This window comes from Nicotiana attenuata, unplaced genomic scaffold (genome assembly GCF_001879085.1).
Source record: "Nicotiana attenuata strain UT unplaced genomic scaffold, NIATTr2, whole genome shotgun sequence".
Taxonomy (NCBI): domain Eukaryota; kingdom Viridiplantae; phylum Streptophyta; class Magnoliopsida; order Solanales; family Solanaceae; genus Nicotiana; species Nicotiana attenuata.
Genome location: NW_017672382.1, coordinates 141360 through 153285, shown reverse-complemented (window position 1 = coordinate 153285; position 11926 = coordinate 141360). Strand labels below are relative to the sequence as shown.

Sequence of the window (11926 nt, the reverse complement as noted above, 5' to 3'; positions counted from 1 at the left end):
ATTTTGTATGCCTACAATTACCATCTAGGAATTCTCCCATTTGCAAAACTACTCACTAGAACACTAATAAAATGAAGAAATAGGGAGAAACACGGGCGAGTTAGCCATATGACCCCTTTTTAAATTTAAATTGTCAAAACATATTCAAGTTTTAATTATTGTTCAAAAAGACCTTCCTGTTTAATTAGTGTTAATGTTTGTTTTGAATTAACGAAACGGAAAAGGCCTAAAAATGCCACTCAACTTTCAGAAATGGTCTATACATGCCATCCGTTAAAAAAATACTATTTCCATGTCACTGCCGTTACAACTTTGACCAATCTATGCCATTATTTGACTAACGGCTTATTTTTTTTTTAATTTTTATAACACTCACATTTCCACGTGTCCTGTCATCATTGGTCCGAATTAACCCATGCCCCACTTAATTTTAACCTTGGTTAGGTCCATCTAATATTAACCTTACCCAAATAATTAACCCAACCCCACCCTTCCAAATCCCTCTTCAGTCGTCTTCCCCAAATAAAAAATCCCTAAAACCTCCATTAAATTTAATTTCTGCCTAATCTGTTATGTTTTCTTTCTAAATTCAAAGTTTGCAGCTTCAGATGAGCACCCGAGGCAGTTCATAAACATGCCAGAAGATGCACTTCAGATGGTTCTTTCTCAAGTCACAGACCAGAACTTGAAGCTCACCTTACAATTTTGAATTGGATTGCACCATGCTGGACTGAATGATAAAGACAAATCATTGGCCGAGGAACTATTTGCAAACAACAAGATTCAGGCAACTATATCATCTGAAAATTTCAGATCTCTATGAGCAATAATATACTGAAATTGAAGCTTATATTTGAGTCATTTTGGCGGCAAATTTCTAGGTGTTGGTCTGTACAAGTACGTTAGCATGGGTGGTAAACCTTCCTGCATATTTGGTTACTATTAAGGTACGTATCTGTACGTAGTCTTATCCGCTTTCCAGAATTTGGTCAAAGTCAGGAATGCTAAAACCTCCATTGAATTTAATGGAGGTTTTAGGGATTTTTGATTTAGGGAAGACGACTATAGAGGGATTTGGAAGGGTTGGGTTGGGTTAATTATTTGGGTAAGGTTAAAATTAGATGGACCTAACCAAGGTTAAAATTAAGTGGGGCATGGGTTAATTCGGACCAATGACGACAGGACTCGTGAAAATGTGAGTGCTATAAAAATTTAAATAAAAAGAAATTTGAGCCGTTAGTCAAATAATGGCATAGATGGGACAAAGGTGTAACGACAGTGGCATGGAAATAGCATTTTTTTTAACGGATGGCATGGATAGACCATTTCTGAAAGTTGAGTGGCATTTTTAGGCCTTTTCCGCTAACGAAAAGGTGAAAGGAAAAGTTCTTCTTGCAGCCCCAAAATTCTATTTATTACATATTGGTGAACCTATATAAATTTATTATTACCATTATTGAATTTAAAAAAAAAAAGCAGAAAAACTCTTCTTGCATTCCCTAACACACATTTCTTTCCAAATATGCCGTGAAAATCCTCCATTAAAGCTAGCTTTTTCTTTCACTCCTGCATAGAGGTCAACTGGACCTGCTCTTCTTCCTCCTTATCTCAAAGCCAAATTCATCGAATTTTGAGATTTGGAGAGGAAACTCGACGAGGGACAAGATTCCCCCTTCCTTTAGTAGGAATGACAATGATTTGTGTTCGTACCTTCTTGATATTAAAATTGATAATACGAGATCTTGTTTGAAGATATTTGTGACTAAAGAAGAGTTTGAAGAAGCGGCTGCAGTTCCATTTAAAAGGTCTCATCAAGCTTCAAATGTCGTAACTCCACCAATACCGCCACTATCACCTCCACATCCACCAATTTTAGAAGTAGATAAGAAATTATAGTGACAAATGGCTGAAGTGGAGTTACTCGTACTTTGGATGATATTGGTGAAAATAAAATAAACTCGTATAGTCCGGAAAATATAGACGGATCATAAGATGGAGTCATTTATCCAAATCCCTTTACAGCTTGTTTGGATGGTTGTTACCCATTATATTGTATTGTATTGTTACTTAAAATACAATGTTTGTTTTGATTGTTACTTCAATTTTATTATATCGTATCGTTAAATCCATCGTTACATAACAACGAAATGTGCTACTTTACGTAACGACTGATTTGGTGTGGTCGCGTCGTTACCTTGTCTTTTTCCCTCAGTCTCACCCTTCATTATTATTAAATAATTTTATTTTATCATTTACCCTATCTTTTTATATAATAATTTTATCATGTATCATAATTTTTCTTTATAATATTGCAATTTTATTCTTTATATTGCTGGTGTGTGATATCATGAAACGATAAAACGACACAATCTATCCAAATATTGTATTTATCAAACAATACAGTACAATACAATACAGTACGATACGATACATTATGAAACGATACGTAACAACCATCCAAACAAGCTGTTAGAAGAATAGGTGCATGTGTGAGCTTGTGATTTTTGCCCGACAAAAATATTCCTACAAAATCACAAAATAGATTTTTCTAGTTCATTTTAATTTTTGTAGAATTTTTAGGAATATCTTGACAATTGTTAGTTGCATTTAGTTGCATGTTTTAAAATCATGAAAAATATAAAATATTTCATGCATTGCATTTTATGTCTCAATTGCATTTAATATATAAACAAAAAATCACAAAAAATATTGGTTCGTTCTTGCACTTTATTTTTAATTGCAAATTAGTACTTTTTCTTTCATTAGTTTTAGGTTAATTAACTATTTAGTGCTAAAAATAGATAATTATTTTTAATTTTACATATTAGATTTTAATTAGGATTTAGTTTAGGTTTTAATTTAATTTTAGAAGTTTTAAATAAATCAAGAAAAAGAAAAAAAGGGTTGTCTTAACGTTTGGGCACGATTTTCCCATAGCCCATTTTGCCTCAATCCGCCCCAGCCCAGCTCCCCATACTCGGTCCAGTTCCACCCCTTTATTTAAACGACGTCGTTTTGTCCAATTGAATCCCAACCGTTGATCTTCAATGATCCAACAGCTGGGAACTAACTTCCCCCTCCCATATAACTGTCTGAACCTCACCCCCAAACCCTAGCGAACCCCATTTCCCCGTCTCCCTCACTCTAAGCCCCAACCCTAGCCGCCCTCATATTCTCTACCAAACCCTACCGGCAGCCACCACTCAGCCTCCTCCAAACCCACTGAAAATCACACCCCATAATCCCCTTTCTCCTCATCTCATATCTCGCCTTAGTTCTTTCCAAAACACCCCAGAAAGCCCTAAATTTTAGATCTAAGAAGCGGTCAGTTTGTTCAAAACCCTTGAGTCCGTTATTTCCTCAGCGTTCGAGTTTGAAGAGTTCGTCTACGATGTTGTCTTAACGGTTTGGACTCTCCTGAGTCTTTTCTTCCAAGAAAATCCGGTCAAAACTCCATGCAAGGCCGGATTCCTTGGAGGAAAAGACACTTGAGTGGTCAATTAGCGTGGAGTAGGGCACCAAGCTGTCTCGCATGTTTTTTCATTCATAAACGATAATTTCACCACTGTCTTCTTTGTGTTTTCATGTCTGAGTCAGTATTTTCTTTTAGGTTCGTTAATCTGCTTGTTCTTGTTTCAGAGTCATCATTGTTCCAATCTTCTAGTTGTTTAATTAGGGTTCGTTTGGGTTTATTGATTTGGGTTAATTCAAGCCTATTTAGTTTAATTTTTTTAAATCGTTTTGTTATCTCAGTACTTAGCTATGTTACTGATTTTAATCATTTGTTAATGGTTTGCCTAATTGAATAATTAGTTATAAAGCAGGTTTTTGAGTGTTAGTCAATTTGGTTTTCGTTCATTGGTGCTACTTTAACTCTGTTGGCATCGATTGAAATTTGGGGAGGGGTAAATGGGTCGAAACAGGAGCTCAGGGGGGTAATTTGGAAAATGAAAAATAAGGGTTTCAGATAGGGTATTTAGAAGCTTCTAGAGTGTGGACAGCTGGCCCTATTTGCTAATTAAAAATTGCTGAAATTAAATAGAAATGGCCAGCTGTCCATTTTCTGTTAAGAAAATATACTTTTTCCTGATTTTTAGGGTGATTTTGAAGGGAATGATTCCCTTATCTTTAGGGGCACATGTCATATTTCATGTCATGTATATAGTACTCTCCTCTTTCTTCCGGGACACGAGATCAGACCTGAAAAACCTTTCTGAAAAATCCAGCTCCCTTTTCATCATCTTTAAAAAAATCAATTTTAAGACAGATTTTTAGAAAAAAGAAAACTTTCAAAACAAATAGACTTACTCTTTTGATTTTTCTGATCTTTTCTCCTCTTTAAACTCAAACCAAAGAGAAAAACAAGAAAAAATGTTCCAGCTGGTGTTGTTTTATTTAACCTGATGGTTTCTTTCCATATCTGCTGGGTTTTGCTGATTTGAGTCAAGAGCTGTAGCATTTTGATCTCCCTGCTGTGTTCTTGCTGCTGTGTTTTACTGTTTCCCGCTGTTACTCGCTGATCCTTGAGCTTTATTTCCTTATTCAATTCACTTTTGATTCCAGGTATCCTTTTTGAATTTTGGACTTCAATCAGATGTGAACTACGCTATTATGAAAAGAAATCTGTGTGTTATTGAGTTATGGAAAACAAACGTGCAAGTTGTTAATCCATATATAGCTTTAAGTTATTTCGTTTTCTTCTTGGTTTGTTATTCTGTTAAGAATCAGTAGTTGTTGACTTATCTGTTGCTTAAGTTCATTTTGTATTTAAGAACGTTACTCTTCACTCCTATTTTTTTTTTTTAATCTTGTAAGAGTTGTGAGTTTGGTGCGAATGTTCAGCACTGCCTCAGCCTGCATTTAGCTTGCACATACTCACATTAGCTTGATAAAATAGTGTTGCTGCTTCACAGAGTCATCACCAGTTGATTGAATGTTGTGTTGAACTATATATGCTGTCTGAATATTACTGTCTATCCAGAATTTCTCCTCATGCTGTTTGCGCCTAAATCCATGATTAAATGTGTGTATACAAGAGGTTAATTTAAGTATTGACGTTGAGCCGTAATTGGTTGAGTTTTGTAATAATTGTGTTTTCGATCCATAGACTTGTTCCTTTATTCTTCCGTTGTCTATTTGTTTGAATATTTTCTTTTATTTCGTTGCATAAACTATGTGATGATGTAAATTTATATAGAATCAAACCAATAGGTAAATCGGCTGATAAGGGTTGTCTAGGAATTTGGTAAAAATGGTAATAAATCTTCTTATTTGGATCTGGTGGATACTTTCATGAATGTGATAGATCTGTGCTTGTTAACTGATAATTTCATAGTTTATATTCGCTTAGCAGAAGCAACTATAATCGCCTGTGTCTGCTTTGATTTGTTGCGACAATCATAGTGTGGTATAAGGATCTGGATGCCTTTCACGATGATCATGTTATATCCAATGATGTGGGATTCTGAATTACATGGTTTGTTGGAATTAATTCTGAGAATGGCTTTGGGCTATGTGACTACAAAACGACAAAAGGATTTAAGCCAAAGAGTTTAACCCACAAATCATTAAGCTAGTACAGCTTTTCATAACTAATTTACTTCGTTTTTTTCCACAATAATTCCATAATTCGTGGCCTCTCAATAATCTCAAATTATTTTTAAGAATAGCCATGAATACTCGTAGTTTGCTTTAGGCGTGCTTATAATTAAATCATCACGGCTATGGGTACGGTTTCCGTGGTATGGTCGTGATACGTAATTCCCAAATCCAGGTGCACATTTCATGTGACCCAACTATAACTTTGAACCTTTAATAAAAATAAACATGTTGTAGATCGTGGGTACGGTTCCCGTGACACGATTCGCGATGTGTACAAAACAAACAAGTGTACGACAATCGTAACTTGTTCCAGAAATAATTCCATAAGTAATTAAAAGCGGTTAAAAAGCTAAAAATGCACAATAGGTATAAAATATGTTATTAATCAGAAAATCAGGCCAATTAATAATAGGTTAACGACCGTGCTAAAACCACGGAACCCGAGAATGCCTAACACCTTTTTCTGGGTTAACAGAATTCCTTACTCGGATTTCTGTGTTTCGCGGACTGTAAAACAGAGACAAACTTCCTCGATTCGGGATTTAAACCGGTGATTTGGGACACCATGAATTATCCCAAGTGACGACTCTTAATTTGAATAAATAATCTCGTTTTAATTATTGTCATTTTAATTGGAAAAACTCCCTCATACCCTTTCGGGTAGAAAAGGAAATGTGACAGCATGTATCAATTAAGTCGACAGAAGTACTTCCGCCCGACATCGAGACCAAAAAGGGGAGAAAGAAGAGTAAGCACTGGCTAAGTGTTTCACGATCTTCTTAGACTGGAAAAAAAATGTAAATATTCCATTTGCAAGAAAGTTGACAACAAGAAATGCACATGCAAAGAGTTATTATAGAATTCAGATTAATTTTTTTAAGAGAATTAGTTTGTTGTTAGTCATGTAATTTATTCATGAACTTTATTTATTTTCTATTATTGTTGCCCTTGTTTTTTTATTTAAATACGAACTTTTCATTACTTAACTAGTACTATTAGATAGATAAAGAGTCTCATTGGGCTTATTCATAGGTTCAGCCACCATATTGTCTACATTAGTAGTGCAAGTTACAAAAGGATTCCCAAGTTCCACTAACTTGGTAATTATAGTAGTAGATATTGTCCTACGTTTTGTGCATCCAATTTTATTTTCATGGATGGCTTTCAAAAGAGAGTTTGGAGGCTGTTCCATCAGATAGAGAGTGGTACTATTTGCTTGCTTGGATCATTGAGTGGCCAAAAAGTGTGCAACCTTGTTTCCTTCCCTGAAGTTACGCCGGATCGGCGGATTCTGTAATTTCTTCAGTAGTGACCTGCACTCAGTAACCAAGTTAGAGTAAATAGAACAAGTATCATTATTGAGCAAAGAAATTACATTTGTTGCATCAGTCTCAATCTCTAGATTAACAAATTTTTTGTCAAATAATGCAAGTTGAAGGTCAGCTTTGAGACCTAAGAGTTCCATGTAGGCAGGGGTGTAGGCTATGACAGAATTATGGTAACCCAAAATCCAATTCCCACGGCTATTTCTGAAGATTCCCTCTGTTATGCTTGTAATAAACTTTATCATTTTTCAAATGTAGTTGTGTTATTTATAATTATATTTTCAACCTTTGGTTTTGGTATCAACCCCCTTGTAATAAGAGGAATACTTTTCTCATTTACTACATTCGAGTCTATTGACAACAATTGGTTTAGTTCGATCAAACCGAGCAGTTGTTGACAGTTATTCTATTAATTAACATAGATTAATGTGAACATGCTTTGGAAGTTATCTAGTTAATTAAAATGCCATGAATAGGGAAATTCAAATATGCACCCAAATTTGAAAAATGCCAACAATCATGTCAATTACGAGAAGGTATGTGAAAAAGCAAATTAGGCGCCAAAATTGGTGTCACGACTCAATTCCCACCTTAGGTCGTGATGGCGCCCAACGCTTCCATTAACCATCAACTCAAACAACTTTTCATAATACTTTTAAAATCATGAATTACAATAATAAAGCGGAGTTACGTTTAGAAACCATGGCAAAATACTTTCATTCTTGCCAAGTCACGAAGTATGAACAAAACATAAAACGAAATGATATAAATATTAAGTACAATCACGAACATCTACTAAAAATCTCCAAATCCCGATATCACCAGTGCATAGGTATCTAGTAGAATATACAAAATCACTATAACTACTATCAGGAATAAAAAATAGACGAAATAATATAAACATAGGGGAAGGAGACTTTGCGTGCTGCAGGTCGAAGTATGAAAAACAGCTCACCCCTAAGTCTCTAGCTGATGCTACTATGCACTCGAGTGACCACCTAATGTACATGTCTTAGTACCTGCACAGCTAGTGCAGAAGCATAGTATAAGTACGTAAATCAATTCATACCCAGTAGTATCTAGTCTAGTCTCGAAGAATTAGTAATGAGGGGTCGACACCGACACTTACTAGTAGTCCAATAATAATGTACATAAAAGTAGACATGTATAAAATACAACAAGTAGCAACGAAACAAATAAATATAAATAACATGATTCTCAACATAAGAATAATTACGAAATCAACAAATATCATAAACTGCCTCGAAGGAGACAAGGATAACCGATATCAAATAAAATGTCAAATCTCAAGTTAGGAAATCTCATATGTGCTCTGACTCCCTATCATATATTACGCATGAATTCTACTGAGGTCGTACGGCTCGATCCACAAGAATAGTGTTATATAACACTGTCGAGGTAGTACGTCCCTATCCATAGATACATATCATAATACTACTGAGGTCGTACGACTCGATCCATAATAATATTTCATAGTACTGCCGAGGCGTATGACCCAATCCTATAGAAATAAAGAAACTTTCATCGGGCTATTAGCCCACTCGCAAAGGTATGTGCGAGTCGAGAAGTCCCGGAACTACCGAGATCTGTATTTGGACTGCACCTTTGGAGCTCGTCACTGCTTTCAGCCCAAGGTTAGTCTTGTTACTTATTGAGTACATTGGGTCAGTTGTACTCATACTATGCTCTACACTTTGTGTGCAGATCCAGATACTTTCGGGTACGACGGCTGTTAGCTTTTGGAGCTTTATCTGCCGGAGACTATCGAGGTAGCTGCATTGGTGTCCACAGACCTTGACTCTCCTTCTTTTCATTTACTTTTACTGTTCTATCTTCCTAGACAAAGTATTTAGCAGCCAGACTTTGTTGTTATTTAGATGCTCATGTACTCAGTGACACTCGAATTTTGGAGAATATTATAATGAGTCACGGTATTTTTGTATCAGTATTTATGAGATTTTACTCTTAAGCTTATTTTATTATGTTTTCAAACTTAAAGATGTGTGGTTTATTGTGATTGTCGGCTTGCCTAGTTTTGCGATATGCGCCATCACGACATGTGAGATTTGGGTCATGACAAGTTGGTATCAGAGCCTAGATTACATAGGTCTCACGAGTCATGAGTAGGTTTAATAAAGTCTTGCGGATTTGTACGGAGACGTCTGTACTTATCTTCGAGGGGCTACCGAACTATTAAAAAACTTCGCTTTCTTGTAATCTTATCGTGCGAATTTGTTGATTCCGGAGACTAAACATCTGTTATTCTATTCATTCACAGATGGTGAGGACACGTGCTATCGGATCGACGGACGGCCACCAGTACCACCAACTAGGGCCACAAGAGGTCGGGGCTGTGGTAGAGGCTAAGGTGCATCTCGTACAGCAGCTAGAGCAACACCTGTAAACCCACCATTTGCTCTAGCTCAGGAGCAGATTCCATATGTGGTTGAGCCGGTGGGACCAACTCAGGCACCAGCTGTTCCCATGGTGGTTCCAAGCCTTCAGGAGGCTTTGGCCCGGATATTGACTGTTTGCACTAGCCTTGCTCAGGCGGTTTCAGTTTTGGCCGTACCAGCCACTTCTCAGGCAAGTGGAGGTGCTCAGACTCCCGCCGCTCGTACTCCAGAGAAGGTGATGCAGGGACTTCAAACATCGCGGGCACTACCAGCCCAACCGATTGCAGTTGCTCAGGCCCAAGTGGGTCCCATTATGAGTAATAAGGAGCAGAAAAGACTGAGTTAGAGGATGCTCAGGACCTTTTGGATAGGTGCCAGCGAATTCTTCGCATGGCGGGTATTCTGGAGACTAGTGGGGTCTCATTTACTACTTTTCAGTTGACGGCGGCATCCTTTAGATGGTGGGAGGCCTATGAGCAGAGCGGGCCAGCCAATGTTGCACCACTTTCATGGAACGAGTTCTCTGTCCTCTTCTTGGAGAAGTTTGTGCCACCGACCCGCAGGGAGGAGTTGCGTAGGTGCTTTGGGCAGCTATGCCAGAAGGGTATGTCCATGACCCAGTACGAGATGAGATTTTTAGAGTTGGCTCGTCATGCGATTTGGTTGGTTCCCACAGAGAGGGAGAGTATTAGGAGGTTCGTTAATGGCCTCAGCTATGGATTGCATTTTTTTATGACTAGAGTTGGTCCGTAGTCAGGAGCGTGAAGAGAGGGAGGCCAAGTGGCCTCATGGTTCGGGTGGTTTCAGCGGTTTTCCTTCTAGGGCAGTCCTACCACAGCAGGGGTCAGTCTTATAGGCCCGCTCAGATGGCTCGTCCGGTTCATCGTGGCGTATTAGCTAGCCGTGGTTCATACAGCGCCCTTCCGGGTCATCCATCTCTTAGTGTTCTCCCAACTTAGAGTTCATCCCGTGCTCCATCGGTTCAGGGTTCTCTGTGCCAGGTCCTTCCAGCAGTTATTCGGGTTTTCGAGGCCTGATTCAGTCCCCACCACCAGCAGGGAGTTGCTTCGAGTGCAGGGAGTTTGGGCATGTATGGAGACAGTGTCCCCGTCGCTTTGGAGGTCTAGTTCAGCAGAGGGGTCAGGCGGTGACTTCGACACCAGTTATTTCACCACCCGCCCAGCCAGCTCGGGGTAGGGCTCAGGCAACTTGAGGTCGCCCTAGAGGGGGAGGCCGATCAAGTGGTGGTCAGGCTCTATTCTATGCTACTACTGCCAGGCCAGAGGTCGTTGCTTCAGATGCAATGATCACAGGTTTCAGTGTGTCATAGAGATGCTTCCACATTATTTGACCCTGATTTTACTTATTCCTATGTATCATCCTATTTTACTCGTTATTTGGATATGCCTCGTGCGTCCTTTGTTTCACTTGTTCATGTATCTATACCGGTGGACGATACTAATGTTATGGACCGTGTGTATCAGTCATGTGTGGTGACCATTGGAGGATTGGAGACTAGACTTTATCTCTTATTACCTAGTATGGTTGATTTTGACGTGATTTTGGGTAGAGATTGGTTGTCTCCATGTCATGTTATTCTGGATTGTCACGCTAAGACCGAGACATTGGCGGTGCGGGGGTTGCGAAGGATCGAGTGGAGAGGTTCTCTAGATTATGTTCCCAGCAGGGTGATTTCATATCTGAAGACCCAACGGATGGTTGGGAAGGGGTGTTTGGCATATTTGGCCTTTGTGAGAGATATTGGTGTTGATACTCCTACTATTGATTCTGTAATGGTAGTGCGAGACTTTCCGGATATATTCCTGCAGACCTGTCGGGCATGCCTCCCCACAGGGATATTAATTTTGGTATTGCCTTGGTGCCGGGCACTCAGCCCATTTCTATTCCTCCGTATCATATGGCACCAAAAGAGTTGAAGGAATTGAAAGAACAACTTCAGAAGCTTCTTGATAAGGGGTTTATTAGGAGCTTCTTGAGTTGTGAACTTAATCCAATCTCCAATTGGGAGGAATGAACAAAAGAAAATTGTAGGTGATAATGAGGCAAATTTTGAAGCTTTAGTGTCATGACTTGGTTGCTACTTTGATTTATGTGGTGTTAGAGCACTTGAATTGAAATAAAATTTGTGAGAAGTTGGTGATTCATATGTTTTAGATTAATTGTTGGTACCAACCGAAGTCACTAGATTGTGTTTAATTTGAACCTTTTTGACTTGAAATGATGTTTGGTATGCCACTTAATTGTTGATCTTATTAAAGGATGCTCTTAGTTGTGAATTGCTTGAGGACAAGCAATAGTTTAAGTTTGGGGGTTTGATAAGTTGGTATTTTACCAACTTATCTCCTCTTAATACTTAGGCTTTCGTATGATTTTGTTAAGAAACTAAGGCATTTTCTGGGAATTATTGGCATATTTGAGGTATCATATGATTTGGATAAGATACGGAAGAAAACAAGTCAAAAGGTGCTAAAAAAAGGAAAAATGGACTACTGCCAGTGATTACCCTATACGATCGCAGAAAGCTGTACGCGATCGCAAAAGTCCAGGATGGTGTTGATACCC

At 38.3% G+C, this 11926-nt stretch overlaps 1 long non-coding RNA gene across 1 annotated transcript; it reads left to right on the top strand.

The window, feature by feature from the left end:
• Positions 1 to 473: 473 nt before the first annotated feature.
• Positions 474 to 4934, top strand: LOC109212997. Its single transcript, XR_002065936.1, has 2 exons — positions 474 to 947; positions 4564 to 4934. It is a non-coding gene; the product is annotated as an uncharacterized LOC109212997 (long non-coding RNA).
• Positions 4935 to 11926: the final 6992 nt, after the last annotated feature.